Below are 15,845 nucleotides of genomic sequence, written 5' to 3'. Positions count from 1 at the left end.
CTAACAGAAGATATATTGTGAATGATGTTACCATCCTGAATAAGGTAAATGTTGGAAGTGATCACAGAATGGTAAGATGTACACTTGATATAGATGTAGGAAAGGAAAAAACTGACTCGAGTAAATAATACAAAGGTCTTTGAGATAACAGAAGAGGAGAAAAAGCAGTATGTACTGGAACTTAAGAACAAGTTTGAGCTTCTGCAGACTGCTCAGGACTGAGATATCGACAAGGAATATTACAACTTTTTGAAAGTGATAAAGCCCAAGAAACCTACAGGGAAAAAGAAATCCAAAGAAGAAAAAATGAAACACTTGTCAAGAAACACTTGTCATGATGAACCAAAGACGACAAATGAAAAGAAAGAAAAACACTGACAGGGAGAAAATTGAGTATACTGAGTTATGCAAAGCCATTAGAGACTCAGAGAGGACATAAGAAGATTTAACACAAGAAAAGTAGAACAAGCATTAAGGGAAAACAAAGGATTTAAATCAGCAGCCATGAGCAGTAATACAGAAAGACAAATGATACTGAAACTGAAGAATAGTGATGGTGTACTTATAAACAGCAGAGAAGGCATAATTCAAATAGCAGAAGACTACTATAGAGAATTATACAAGGAGCAGGGGAATGATGCCAGCAGTGGGGAAGATGGATTGCAAAGTAGCAACACATACGACATACCCAATATTCTTCCTGATGAGGTAGAACATGCATTGAAGGAAATGAAGAATCGGAAAGCCCCGGGGGAAGATGAAGTTACTGTAGAGTTGTTAAAATTGGGAGAAGAGACATAACACAAAAACTGGCAAGGCTCTTCACAAAGTGCATTAGAAAAGGTGTGACGCCTAAGCAGTGGAATAATGCAATCATAGTTTTGCTGGATAAGAAAGGAGATAAATCAGAAATTGGAAATTATAGACCAATTAACTTGTTATCCCACATCTACAAGTTGTTCACAAGGGTCATTACTAACAGATTAGAAAGAATACTTGATGAGAATCAACCGAAAGAGCAAGCTGGCTTTAGGACAGGATTCTCAACTATGGATCACCTTCACATAATATCACAGCTAATGGAGAAAGCAAATGAATATAAAACACCATTATGCCTGGCATTTGTGGATTATGAAAAGGCATTTGACTCCATACAGCATAAGGCAATGTTTCGAGCACTGGAAAGACAAGGCATTGATACCCCATATTATGATTTTGAAGAAAATATATGAGTGTGCTACCTCCTTAATTAGACTAGACAAAGACAGTAGGAAAATTAAAATTGAGAAAGGAGTTTGACAAGGAGACAATATCTCCGAAGCTGTTTACTGTTGTCCTTGAAGAAACTTTCAGAAGATTAGACTGGTCGCAGAAAGCAGTCAATGTGAACAGAGTGTACCTAAACCATTTACGATTTGCAGATGACATTGTGGTCATAAGCCACGATCCCAAAGAATTAGAGGAAAATCTTAATCAGTTATGCACAGCTAGTAAGGATTTTGGACTAAAGATGAATATGGCTAAAACAAAAGTAATGATGAACAAGTATGGCACAGAAAGGGAAATAATGATTGAAGGAGCAGTAATTGAAAAGGTGGAGTCGTATATTTATCTGGGACAAGTTATTAGCTGTAATAATGATAAATGGCTGGAAGTCAAGAGAAGAATAAATATTGGATGGATAGCATTCAGGAAATAGTCACATACTGAAGAGCAATATACCAGTTTGTCTGAAACGTAAATGAACCAATGTATACTCCCCACCATGACTTATGAAAGTGAAACTTGGGCACTCACCAAAAGAATGGAAGAGAAGCTGAGAACTACACAGCGAAGAATGGAACGAATCATATTGGGAATCAGACTGTTAGATAAGAAGAGAAACACATGGATTAGGCAGCAAACTCAAGTAAAGGACATTCTTATCAAAACTAAAGAACTAAAATGGTCTTGGGCAGGACACAATGCTCGAAGACATGATGACAGATGGACTAAGAAAATAACAGAATGGTATCCAAGAGGAGCTAGAAGAAAACCTGGAAGACAAAGGCAAAGATGGATAGATGAAATTCACGAGTTTGTGGGTAGTAAATGGATGGCCAGTGCTCAAAACAGAAGGAACTGGAAAGTTGCTGTACAGGCCGTCATCCTGCAGTGGATTTGAAATGGCTGATGATACAAGTAAGCCTGGGGCTTATACTACACCAACCAAAAAAAAAAAATTTGAGTTACCCTGAGAGAGACAGAGTCAAAAGTTGAAGGAAATCACTAAGAAAGAGAATGATGATATCCAGCTCAGAACCTTGGGTGTGCCAAGCCCATAGTCTCCAGATGTCAGCCCCTGTTAGAACCACTGTTTCAACTAAAGCTGCATGCCATAAGCAAATGCTTCACATAATACAAGACACCATCTTCTAATATTGCATATAACATCACAGCATGGCCTTGTGTTCACTGTGACAAGCTAAATCAAAAATACTAGCCTTCCTATTGCAAACAGCTGGCAAAGTGTCAAGTATGATAGAAAGAAACTGGCTTTTATGGTAATAATTATATTATGAATATTATCAGAATATCAATAATAAAATTTATACAAAACTCTTTAAAAATTGCTAACTCTTTAAATATTATCTTGCTAAACTGAATTATATTGTCAGGATAATTTCTTTCTTATATGGAAAAAGTAATCTAAAATCAAAATTTATGCAATCAATTTCAAATCCCTGAGCTACTATCTGCTCATAATAAAGACTGGCCTCAATTCCTCAGTGCAAAGACTCGGGCTTATGTTCAACTTGGAGATAAATACTGTTATCTACAGTTCTAAGTTGATAATATCTTCTTAAATTGTATAGAATCACCTAAATAGGCAACTCTGCTACACATTTAAAAATCTGAGACACAACCAGGACGGCTGTTTTGAAGTTTGCTGGCTTCTTATAAGATGGTGGGTGGTCTCAGAGTTGATCTATAAATAGTAATAAGTTAAAAAAATCGCCAAAAACTAATTCTGTACTATGTTACAGCATAAAATTTTTTGGGTTTATGTTAAAAGTTTAGTTTCTAATGGTTCTTTGCTTTTCCAGGGAAGTAAAATAAAAAGTTACTCTTAACTTTTGGTAGATGCTATATATATTCAAATACCAACATGCAGTTTCTCAACTCTGATATGATCAATTAGACAGCATATTTTTAATACAGGTCAAGAACTGCTGTAGTGGAGAATTTTGTTCCCACTGAACAAAATTACAGCAAACCCTTCCTAGACTAGCTTGTTAAAAGATTGGGAACACTCATTTACTAATATTGCAGTATAGTTTAAACCCCCAAGATACCATCTGTACAGTTCTCCCCTACAGTTTTAGCCACACAATATAAAAAGTATAAAAGATAGAACAGTTAAAGGTATGGTCCTTCAAACTAAACAGGTCTGCAGTTATTATTATTATTATTATTAGCCATATGGTGGAAGGAAGCCTTGAGGCTTTTGATGCACCAGCCAAAAAAATTCTGAGTTACCTTGACAGAGAGAGAGAGAGGGGGGGGAGGGGGAGAACAAGAGTCAGAAGTAGAAGGGAATCACCAAGAAAGAGAAGAATGATGATATCCAGCTCAGGACCCTGGGTGTGCCATGCCCATACTTACCAGATATGAGCCCCTGGGATTAAATATATATACATAAATAAATAAACCACCTATGTGATTCCCTCCTCACCTATGTATCTATCTAGCTGACCTTTGAATTTCCCCAAGCTGTTAGCCTCAACCACCTATGGAGACAACTTATTCCAGTAATTAACAACTCATTGATTAAAAGAAAATACCTTCCCCAATAATCTGAATTTATGGTTCCTACTTCTGGAATTATAACAGTGAAAAATTTACCCTCTTTCATTCTACTTATTTTCTATTTATTTTCATGCTCTCAGAGCCTTATAGACCTCACTTAAGTTCCCCTCTAAGGTATCCAGTTAAGTTCTGTATCCCATAAATTCAGTCTTTTCTTATACGAGTGCTCTTTTGCTAATCTCACGAGACATTTCCCTATCTTTGGTTCCTTTCAAGAAATCTGATGTCTTTTTTAGATGCAGTCTCCATAATTGGACACAGTACTCCAAGTGCAGTGTTACATTTATCTCTAAACCCTGCCATAGGTTTGGGCTTGAACAGCTGTGGTCCTGTGATGCAAAACCTTTGATTGTGAAGTACTTACTAAATCAAGAACTGAAAAAAACTTAAGGATTAGGTCTCAAACCAAGCCACTAAATGCTTCCAGATAGCACCCTATTAATGAAAACTACAATTATAATCATTTTTACATTGGAGAAAATGCTTAGCAGATATTTATTCAGCCCATACTTTTGAGCCATTAGCTTTTTACATCCAGTTCAGTCTTCCATTGGCATTGTTCTTTTCCCCACCACAATCTGAGATTCTCTATTCTAAGCATTTTAGCTGGCTACTAAGGGATTCCAGGTTATATTTCACTTATTACAGTTTTGTTTATTATTGGATTTATTCTTTAAATTCATAGAGTCTGAGGTTTCTTCATTTCTAAGTATTGGTGTATAGTTGGTTAAAAATTAGCATTAGCATTAGCATTAGCAGAGGCATATGATGCAAGAAAGCAAGCTTATTCAGCATCAGCCAAAAAAAAAAAAAAAAAAAAAAAAAACACCCATTCCCATTTCACCCCTCCGTTCGTTCGAAATACCTGTCCAGTTGAGCTTTAAATTTGTTTAGGCTATCAACTTCAACAACAAGTGATGGAAGTCGGTTCCACCAACCAACCACCCGCTGGCCAAAGGCAAATTTCCGCACATCGATCATCATCCGTCCTTCCTCAATTTGAATTTATGCCCTCTGAGGTGATTATTCTGAGAAAGATGAAGAATCCCATTGGCATTGAGCATGCTCAAACCATTCAAAGCCTTATACACCTCTATCAGATCACCTCGCCGGTGCCTAGTCTCCAGACTCTGTAATTTGCAAAACTTAAGCCTTTCTTCGTAAGAGCAACCCTTTGTTCCATTTACTAATCTTGTTGCCCTTCTCTGTACCCGTTCCAGCAGCTCTACATCCTTCTTGAAATGAGGCCTCCAGACCTGTATACAGTACTCAAGATGTGACCTTACCATTGCCTTATACAAGGGAATAATCACCTCCTTATCCCTGCTAGAAAAATTCCTGTATATCATTGACAAGACACCATGCGCTACTCTTGCAGCTCGTCTGCACTGCTCAGAGAACTTCATATCTGCCTGCACAATTACCCCCAGGTCCTTTTCATTCTCCACCACTGTCAGTGTAGTACCGCAGAGTTGATACGTTGCTCTGGGGTTACTGTTTCCCATATGCAGCACTTTACATTTGTCGATGTTAAACCTCATTTGCCACCTCTCAGCCCATCTGTTCAACCTTTCCAGATCCTGTTGCAGCAGCATAGCGTCAGTATTGTCCTTAACGACCCTGCCAACCTTTGTATCATCTGCAAACTTGGACATTAAACTTGATATCCCATCATCAATATCATTCATAAACACCGAAAACAACAACGGACCCAACACTGAACCTTGAGGAACTCCACTAATAACATTAGTCCACGTTGAGCAGTGTCCATTGATTACCACTCTCTGTCTTCTGCCACTCAACCATCCCCTTATCCATAGCAGCAATTTGCCTCCAATGCCACACTGCTCCAATTTGTGCAGCAGTCTTCCATGTGCAACAGTATCAAAAGCCTTTCTAAGATCCAAATATATAATATCAAAGTTATTCCCTGCATCCAGTTCTTTTGTGACTACATCATAGTATCCAATCAAATTGGTCAGGCAAGACCTGCCCTTAACAAAACCATGCTGCGTCTGAGCTATAACTGAATTCTTGTCTAGATGATCCTGCAGTGCTTCTTTAACCAGTGCCTCCATTAATTTACCTGGAACAGAAGTTAAACTAACAGGTCTATAATTACTTGTGTCAGCCTTTGATCCTCCTTTGTGAATTGGGGTTACATTTGCACATCTCCAGTCTATGGGCACCTCCCCTGAGTCCAAAGAAGCTCTCATAATTATGGCTAGGGGTTTGCATACTTCCTTTGCTGCCTCCTTTAATATAACTGGATAGATCCCATCCACCCCAGGTGCCTTTTTTATGTTTATCCTCAACAATCTCTCCTCCACTTTCCTCTCAGTTATTACAAAATCATCCAGCTCACTGCCAATGTTTACTTTACCTACATCATTCTCCTTCCTGAATAACTCCTCATGTGTGAATGTAGATGCAAAATACTCGTTTAGATTGTTAGCCACCTGAGCAGGATCCTCAACTGTTGAACCATCAATATCCAGTGGACCAATCTGATTCATCCCTTTCCTTTTCGAGTTCAAGTATGTAAAAAACTCTTTTCTGTTTTTCTTTGCATCCTTTGCCAAGGATTTTTCATAGTCTGCCTTTGCCTGCCTAATCTCCTTTGTGACTTGGTTACAGACCAACTTATATCTATCATAGGCTTCCATGTCACCCATTAATTTGTATGTATCCCATGCATTTTTCTTCTCTGCCACATGTCTCATTAGCTCATCTGACAACCATTTAGGCCTAAACCTTGAACAATATTTCTTAGTTGGTATGTAAAGCCTGGTAGCCTCCAAGATTAGTTCCTTGAATGCTTCCCATTTTGAGTTTGCTGTTGGTAACATCATCAGTTGGTCCCACTGTATAGAATTTAAATACTGTCTCAGACCATCATAGTCGCCTTTACGAAAACAAAAACCCTTCCCTTTACCTCTGATGGTAGTTACCTCCTTGAGTAAATCCCACTTCAACACACTGTGATCACTGCCACCTAGTGGTTCATTTATCTGCAGGTTCTTAATGCATGAAGAATCACTACTGATAATCAGATCAAGAGTATTGCTCCCTCTTGTTGCCTCACGAACATGCTGATGTAGAAAACAATCATCCAATAAATCCACAAAAGCCTTGCTAGTGTGCGAGTGACCAACCCACAAATTCCAGTCAATATCTGGGAAATTAAAGTCCCCCATTATAAGACTCTCAGATTTACTGGCCCACTCTATTTCCCTGTACAATATCTTATTATACTCATCAGAGTCATTAGGCCTATAGCACACTCCTACTCTCAATTTTGATTTCCCTATGCTTATGTCGCACCAAACTGACTCGACACTGCCCTGTCCATCGATGTCGACTGGCTTCACTTCCTTGGACTTTATGTGTTTCTTAATTAATAGCATAACCCCTCCTCCCCTCCTGTCCTGTCTATCCTTTCTATACACATTGTATTCCCCAAATTCCAGTTCCGCATTACTTATATCTGTGTGACACCACGTCTCTGATATCCCAACAATATCTGCCTTTGATGTTTTGAGCAATACCTCAAATTCATCAAATTTATTTACCAAACTCCTAGCATTGGTGTACACGCAGGTATACATGCACCTGTTTCTATTCTTAGCTACCCTAACACAACCCATGTGTTTACTTGTACCGCAATGACTACCAGCAGTCTCTGAAATATCCTGCATCTTGTTTTTCAGACTTCTGCTCATTTCAATAGAAGCAGTGCAAGAATCACTTCCACCTCTGCCAGTGGCTACTGTTAATCTATTAGTCCTTGTATCCCCCCCAACTAGCAGTTTCCCGACCCACCTAACACTGCCTCGACAGCATCAGCAAAAATTCTTGCACCCTTTCTATTTAAGTGTATCCCATTCCTGTAGAAGCAATCTCTCCTGTTAACAAGTACAGTCCAGGCTGAAAAAAATTCTACCCCTTGAGCCTTGCACAATCCCTCCAGGGCCGAATTGATCGACAAGGCTCTCATCATATACTCCCTCCTATCGTGTCTGGGCAGAATTGCAGACACTTTCAAGTTCAACCCTAATTCACGGCTTTTTTTCAACAGTGACCTGTACTTGCTAAGTAATTCCGCCGGTCTCCTACTCTTAATATCATTAGTGCCAACGTGTACAACTATATCACCTTTTGTGCCCTTAAAAGATGATATCCGCTCTACAACGTCATCAACCTTTGCCCCTGGCAGACATACCCTGGTCCTATTCCACCTATCCTTTTTACAAAGTATGTTCCCCGTTTCCCTGACAATAGAGTCACCAACAAATACTAGTTCCTGTGGGACCAGCGCATTCTGCCTAGGGGGCTGCTTCTGTGTTGCCTGATGACCAAGTGCAAGCTCTGGCGTTGATGTGGGCAGCTGAGAGCTTGATGGGCCCCTCAATTTATTTCCTTCGAGGGCATCCACCCTGTCCTTCAAGCTCTCATAAAGGCCCATAACAACGCTGAGTTGTCGCCTGATTTCCTTGCACTCCTTACATCGTGCACACACAAAGACATCCCCCTTGGCAGTATCATGTCCCGTACCCGACTGCTCCGCAAACATCAAGCAAACAGTGCATTTTAATAGACTGTGATTCAGAGGGCAACTGCCCCCCTCAGTTCTCCCCTGAACCACAGCACTCCCATTAGCTTGAGCCTTTTGCTTTGCTGCTCTGGTCAGAGTCATGATTCCGATTTAATTCAATAAAATTCAAAACAAAAATTAAATCCTTAAGTTATATCCCAAAACAGTTATGTTATATATATATTTTTTTCGGTATCTAGTGTTTTCTACGAGTTCCCTTTATACAACTTCCGTATCACGTGTACCACTATAGTTATGTATTAATTATTTGTTACGATTAAGTCGTTATATATATATATATATATATATAGAGTTAAAAGTACAATTTAATTGACAATAAAGTTTATCAAGATTAATAGATTTACTGATTAATTGACAATATTATATTATGCACTATACGACACTAAGCTTATGCTATCGTGTAAAAATGGCGGGAATCACGAACGGTATTTCTACGGACTCGTAAGTATTGATTAGCTACCAAATCTCGCTATCTCAATTTAGAATAAACTAAGGATCCTGACTAGGTCTATAATCTACTTATAGATGATAATTTGATATAACAGTTGGTTAATAAATCGACTAAATTTGGTTAAAAAAAAAAAAAAAAAAAAATTTGGTTTGTGACACGTGGATTTGATACCGTTACCGATACTAAGTAATATCTACGAAATCTCTGTCTAAGTTAAACTTTAAACTAAGTATCGTAACTAGGAATATAAAGCTACTCTAGAAAATAAGTTAATATGACAATTTAAACTAATAAAGCAGAAAATAAATCAGGAAAAACTTCTCTGTTTGAAGAGCTTTAAGGAGCAATGTCCGCACAGGCTAACCTCCTATACATTTCAAAGACTCAAGGTTCTATTGCCACTTCAGACAAAGATAAAACTGACCTGCTAGCATCCTATTTCTCTTCCAACTCGTGTATTGATGATTTTGGTAAAACATCTCCCATCATTCCCAATTCACTCCATTCAATGTCTCCTGTGGTCTTCCATTGTTATTGGGTTTAACGACACATAGGCTGCTAGGGCCGTATTGTGTCTTTCTAATGGTGAATATTAAAAAAAATAACTATATTTTATATATTCCTATCCAATTCAGGAAAGTAAATAGTTCTTTTTTATTAGGATCATCTCCCAGAATTTGCAATAAATTTATTGATGACTGTGTATTAATAATTTATTTAAAGGTGTTTAAAAGCAGATGTTTTGAAAGTGGGGACAGCCCACTAACAAATGGTCAGTTGTACTTGACATGATGTACACTGGGGAGCACTGTCATTAGTTAATAGATACAGGTGAGTATGCCCAATCCTTAGCCTTCCTAAAATTATTTCTTCTCATCTGCTTTCCCAGAAGCTGGAGAGCCACAGCTTTGGTTCTGGTTTTATTTGGTATGGTTTGTTTCCTGGATAACCTCTCCAGATTAGTGACCAGCTATTGTAACATGCTTTACAGATAATGTTTATAATTGGCATATGGAGTTTGAAAAGTATGGAAAAAAAGTAGTATCTGATTGTTTTGCTAAAAGATCTGCTCTTTCATTTTCTGTTATTCCCCAATGTGCTGGAATCCAGCAGAATGTAACAGTTTGGTTTGACTCATTACAAGCAAGTAATTTTGAATGGATTTGTTTATTATAGGGTGAGAGGAGTTGGTATTACTATTTATGGTAGAGACAGCACAGAGAGTCAGTGTATATCCTCTAGTTGCCTGTAGCAGGAATCATGTCCTGCATTTCTATGAATAAAGAATTTTATTATTATATTAAAGCAAGTGTAATTAGAAGTTCAGTAATGTGATCTAGAGCCAAGTTTATAGCATAAAGCTCAGCAGTGAAGATACTACATTCTACAAGAAATGAGACAGAAGTTGTGAATGACAAGATCGCAGCAGCACCTACTTGGGTCTCAGTTCTTGAGCCATCTGTATATAGATCTTACAGGTCTGTGAATTAGCAGCAGAGTGAGTTTCATTTAACTCTGCAATATTGAAGGGAGACAAGGTGTTTTTTCCCCACTTGGAAAGTCATCGTAAACTGCAGGGATATTTATCCACGGTGGATCAGGCGGTTTCGTGTCCTGATATGTATTGCCAATTTCTATGTTCCACATTTGAGTCAGTTCTTTAATCTAAGTGCAGCAGGTCTATTTTCATTTGGTTTACTTTTGTAAAATGACTCCTATTTGGTATTTTACAGACATCAACTAGGGTGAGAGGGAAGACTGCAGATTTTTGCGGCATACATCAAAAGCAACGTTTTCCTCCGAAGATGGGAGGTTTGTGGCTTCAATGTAAAGACTCTGAACTGAGGAGGTTCTGAAAGCCCCAAGAGAAGCTCTGAGCACTGTGCTGGATAGTATTTAATCGCCCTAAAGTACTCTTCCTCGCAGAGTTACACACTGGAGAACGGTAGTCCAAATGAGATCTGATGAGAGCTCTATAAAGATGGTAAGGGTATGTCGATCAGCACTCCATGACATAGATGACACACCAAAGGATATTCAATTTCTTCAAGCAGATAGTTCGAAGATAAGCCACATGTGCTTGAAAGTTCAGTGTGGTCTTCCGTCAAAAGAATGTCAGGACGATTTTGACAAATCTTGATGCTTTCTTTCTGAGCTCCAGGTCCTGATGGTATTTCTCCATTTGTTCTCAAAACCTGTGCTCCTGAGCTTACCCCTGTCCTGTGTCGCCTTTTTACACTTTCTTATTCCACTGGCATTTTTTGTTCTGCTTGGAAATTTGCTCATTTCCTGCAAATTCCTAAAAACTTAGACAAATCCTTCCCATACAATTGTTCCATTGTGCTTAATTCTCTTGCTAAAGTAATGGAGAAATCCATTCACCGCCAATTTTGTCAAGAGCAACTGAAGCAGTTGCTCTTGACATTTCCAAAGGCTTTTGATCGTGTCTGGCCTAAAGGTCTTCTAAATAAGCTTCCATCTTATGGTAATTGGATATCCAGTTTTCTCTCTGACTGCTCACTGCAAGTGATAGCCCTCTGTCTTCTAACTTCTCCACTAATGCTGATGTCCCCAAGGTTCAGTTTTCTCCCACTCTTTTCCTCTTGTATATTAATGACCTTCTTCCATTGACTGAAAATCCTATCCATAGTTTTGCTGATGAGAGCACATTGCTTTCCACCTTTCAAGTTTGAGAAACCTTGCCCTGTACAAATAGCTTCAACTTCTTGAATATCTACTACCAATTCCTTAAATGCTGATTTCCAGGTAATTATCCAGTAGGGCATTCTGATTTCTAGGCAAGATTATATATCTCTATTGGGATTACCTTGACTTCTAATCTCTCTCTCTCTCGGCATAAATGCATTACAAATATTGCTTACTCTGCATCTAACAAACTTGGTTTTCTCTTTCACTCTCAGCATTACTTTTCTTCTAAAAAACTGTTCTCTGTACAAATCGCAAATCTGCACTACAATAGAATATTGTTACCACATCTGGGGTGGTATCCCCAAAACCTCTTGGAGGCTTCTAGATTCCATTCAAAAGAGGGCAGTTAGATTAATTAATGCCTTCTCTAACAGCCTCTCCACTATCTGCCTCATAGATGTTCTGTTTTCTATAGATACTTCGATGGGCACTGTTGTTCTGAATCGGCTTCTATAGTTCCTGCTCTGTCTTCCAAAGCAATAGAGACATGTGCTGCAGCCAGTCAACATCCTTTTACTATCCAACTCACAGAACCAACTTTTCTTCTTCATTTATTTATTCAACTTCTATTCTCTGGACCAACCTTTCTTCATATACATTTCCTGAAAATTACAATGTACAGAAGTTCAAGTTTAATATCAACAAATATCTTATTTCATCTTCTCAACCTTCAACTCATAGATGGTCCTAAGTACCATAGGCTCCAATACCTCTCATGTTTAGGGTTTTCAAAAAAAAAAGAATAAATAAAATACAAGATAGGCTCCAACAAAGAATGGTTAATTTCCTAAACTACTGACAGATTCAAGAGCAAGGCCCCAACACAGAATGATGGTACTAATGATGTATCTCCTTTTGTCCACCAACTCAGGCAAGGAGATCGAGGACTGGCAGAAAACTATATCGAGGTGTTTTATACAGAGAACTTGGAAGCTAAAAAAAAACTTTAGTTCAAATCTCCCCTCCCAAGTTACAGTTTACAAAGTAAACTGCATTGTGCTAAACACTGCATAAGTTAGCTATGCTGTACAATAGTAATAATCATTAATAACTCCACTTGAATTAACTGGATCAACTCAGAAATTCCAGAACTGAGGACAGCAGATCCTTTATAAATGAATAAAGGTAAGAAAAGGTTGAAATTACATTTCTGTGATAAATAACAATTTATAGGAAACAATTCACAGTTTTACATATAAAATCTTAATGTCTCTATTCTTAACTTTTCACCACTGGTCATCCAGACAACGATTTGTTATTATCCTTAGTTTGGCAAATGATCAAATCTGGGCAGTCATCCTGGCCTGAAGTTAACTTCAGCAAATTCTGAAGTCAGCTGGTTCAGCTCTAACACGAACAAAAACCTATGTGTTAATGTGGTCAAATTCTCCTGTAAATTGGTTCATTATAAAGTTAATCTCAGTTACTGCAAAATGAGGGGCAAGAGAGGAGAAAATGAAATTCCTCAAGAATACTAGATCTGAACATGATGGTAGAAAATCCAGGATTCTATAACAAAAAAAAAAAAAAAAAAAGTGATTAGTGGTGGCAGATACTAACCACAGATGATCTGTATACAAGATTCCAGACTGCAATTCAAGCTACCAAAACATTCTGGAGATATAATTTTGGATAGGAGTGATATTGCTTTTCAAAGAATCGGAGAGAAACTCCAAGTTCTGCTGCATAAAACCAGCATACTTCCCAATGGTACGAGAAGTTTTGTGAAAGGCTGGGTGATTCAATCTAGCTCATCCAAAAATTTCTCGACATGAAAGGTACACTAAAAATATTTGTCCTTAAGCATTCCTCCCATACTTGAAGGGCATGGCAAACTCTTCATCCTTTTATCTTCCCTAAGAGATGCAACAGCTCACAGATACGTAGCAATTGCCTTTTTCACCAGTAAAATGAAAAAAAATCAAATTTGGTTTTAATGCAATTTTTGTAAGATATCATGAAAATGTCAATTCAACACTTCTATGCTGTCTGTATTTTGTTGCCACAGAAGAACTTGAAGAGTACAAAATGTGTGGCTTTTACATCAAATTGTAAATTCAAAATTAAATTTAATCTTACATTCAGCCTTGAACACTGAAGTTTCTTTCAAATACTTCTGAACTTGATTTTCACAATGCCTGAAAGGACTCAAGGACCTGCAAGTCCAAATAATATTCCATATCGATGAATTCCAAATTCCAAGAAGGAATTTTTGGTTAAATGCAAAGTTTAGACTATGTGCAGCAATACAAAAACAAGGTACACTTTCAGTATTCAGAACAAGCAATGTTTATTTTGAGTTAAAGATGGAACAGGACAATGTTTAATGAGTTAAATCATGAACAAGCCATTAATTAGAAAAGTAAATAAGAAAAAATTAAACATTGCTTCACACATTTTTGAAATGCAAACAAAATAAAATAATTAAAAAAAAGTTGTAATTTTATTTATTTATTTAATCAAAACTAAACCAAAGGGTGGTTGTGTGGAATCTAATCCTTTCTCATTTGTTATATGTATACAGCATTTGAGGTTCGTTTGCAAGTCAGAAGCGTTTTGGTGAAGGCATTTTCTGAAAGCTGTCCTACAATAAGTCACTGTATCAGCCAAATATTTTTGAAGTTTAACGACCTAGGGGGATTTTCCACACATTAAACAGCGACAAATATAGTACGTGTAACTTGATTAGGAGATGAATTTAATTTATATAATAAATTAAGATAAAATGTTTATTGTAATGCTAAAACAATTCCTCCATTAAATGCAACGTAAATTGTTTTCACAACCGAGATAAAAAACTACCTTTAAATTTAATTATTTCTCAGCAAACCAAAAATGCTTTCCTCCAAGTAATAATGCCTATTACTTGACAATTCTTCTAGATGAAAGGCAAACAAACGAAACCTAAGAAAATAACTTTGGCAAAGTACTGTATATCACAACTCTATTCACGCCAAAACTGCAGTTAATATGTACTTATTTGACATGTACAGAAATTATATGAATTACATTTACACACACTTTCGTAATGCTACTCTATGCTTCATGTATGGAATGTAGGCAGACCATTTTGTACGAAATTGATCAATACGCTTGCCACGTTTCACAGATCACCAGCATTTTAAAGTATGCGAGAATGCTTATAGCAATGGAAAATTTGACAAATACCCATTATTCTGTCTTTAATCTTTTATTCTGGCGATAAAAATACGTCATTCACCTATCATTGAAGTAACCGAAATACTTCAGATGCAAAATAAAAATGGATGACATTATGAAACAAAATAACACGAAGTGAAACAAACAAGTTTTTTTTTTTTTTTTTGGTTTCTAACACATTATACAACCTTTATTAATTAACAGAAAAACTGGTACTAGTTATATAATTCCAATATGAAAATAATTTAAAAGGAGTCTCTTCGAGTACACTATCTTTACGCTTATCGACAACGAACTGTCCTCCTTTGTCTCTAACGCGATGGTAATAGCACTACAGACAGGAACAGACATCGCCATTTTACCCTTCTGTATCACATAATGAAAACTGCATTCGGCAACAATCCAACACCTAAATATGACTACTGTTCAACTCGAATAATGCGGCACATGGTCTGAAAGCATGCGGTATCCAAAATCAAAGATAATTTGTGAACTTACATTGGTAGGAGCGTAGTGGTCCCTTCTTGATTGGCTATGGAAATCCTGCACCAATGGACAACGAATCACCGGTCATAAAAACAAGGAGCTTCACCTTTATTGGTGCTGTTTCTACCCTTTCGTGGATTACTGTTTTCTTACGAAAAGTTATACAATTATTGTTCAAATGTAACAGTATCTAATATTAGTGTGTAATTACATAATTTAGTATACGAGCTTTTCAATTTAACAACCACTGAGTAACCACGTAGCTCAGCAGAAACATACATACATAGAGAAAACAGCCTTTGTATTATGTAAGGGCGCAGGTAGTAAATGGAAAAGCCAGAAAGTTGGGTTATCGAAATTCAGGACAACAAATGTAATAGCTTGAATAAACTTCCGCCAAGGGTAGTTTCGAGCCTCAGGCATTTCGATTTTTTCTTTTCCTTTATCTTTCTCGTTCTTTCTTAATTTGCCATTCATTGGTAGTATTCGCCTGGAGTAACTGTTCCATAAATCATTATATGGCAGGTTTATCTAAAATTGGGAATAATTCAATTCAGTTAAACCCTGATGATTGTA

The 15,845-nt window shown here is 37.3% G+C and overlaps 1 protein-coding gene across 1 annotated transcript in view; it reads right to left on the bottom strand.

Moving 5' to 3' along the window:
• The window catches only part of LOC150075298 (nuclear transcription factor Y subunit alpha-like), a 111,979-nt gene extending 96,439 nt beyond the window's left edge, over nucleotides 1-15,540 (bottom strand). The window contains exon 1 of the mRNA XM_090388293.1: nucleotides 15,282-15,540. The gene's annotated coding sequence lies outside the window, so the exon portion shown is untranslated. The remainder of the gene's footprint in view (nucleotides 1-15,281) is intronic.
• Between the last annotated feature and the right edge of the window lie 305 nt (nucleotides 15,541-15,845).

The sequence above is a fragment of the Mastigoproctus giganteus genome, chromosome 14 (assembly GCF_048544385.1).
Source record: "Mastigoproctus giganteus isolate SK-2022 chromosome 14, ASM4854438v1, whole genome shotgun sequence".
In the NCBI taxonomy this organism is placed as follows: domain Eukaryota; kingdom Metazoa; phylum Arthropoda; class Arachnida; order Uropygi; family Thelyphonidae; genus Mastigoproctus; species Mastigoproctus giganteus.
Note: the sequence above shows the minus strand (reverse complement) of the source record. Positions and strands in the feature narration are given on the sequence as shown.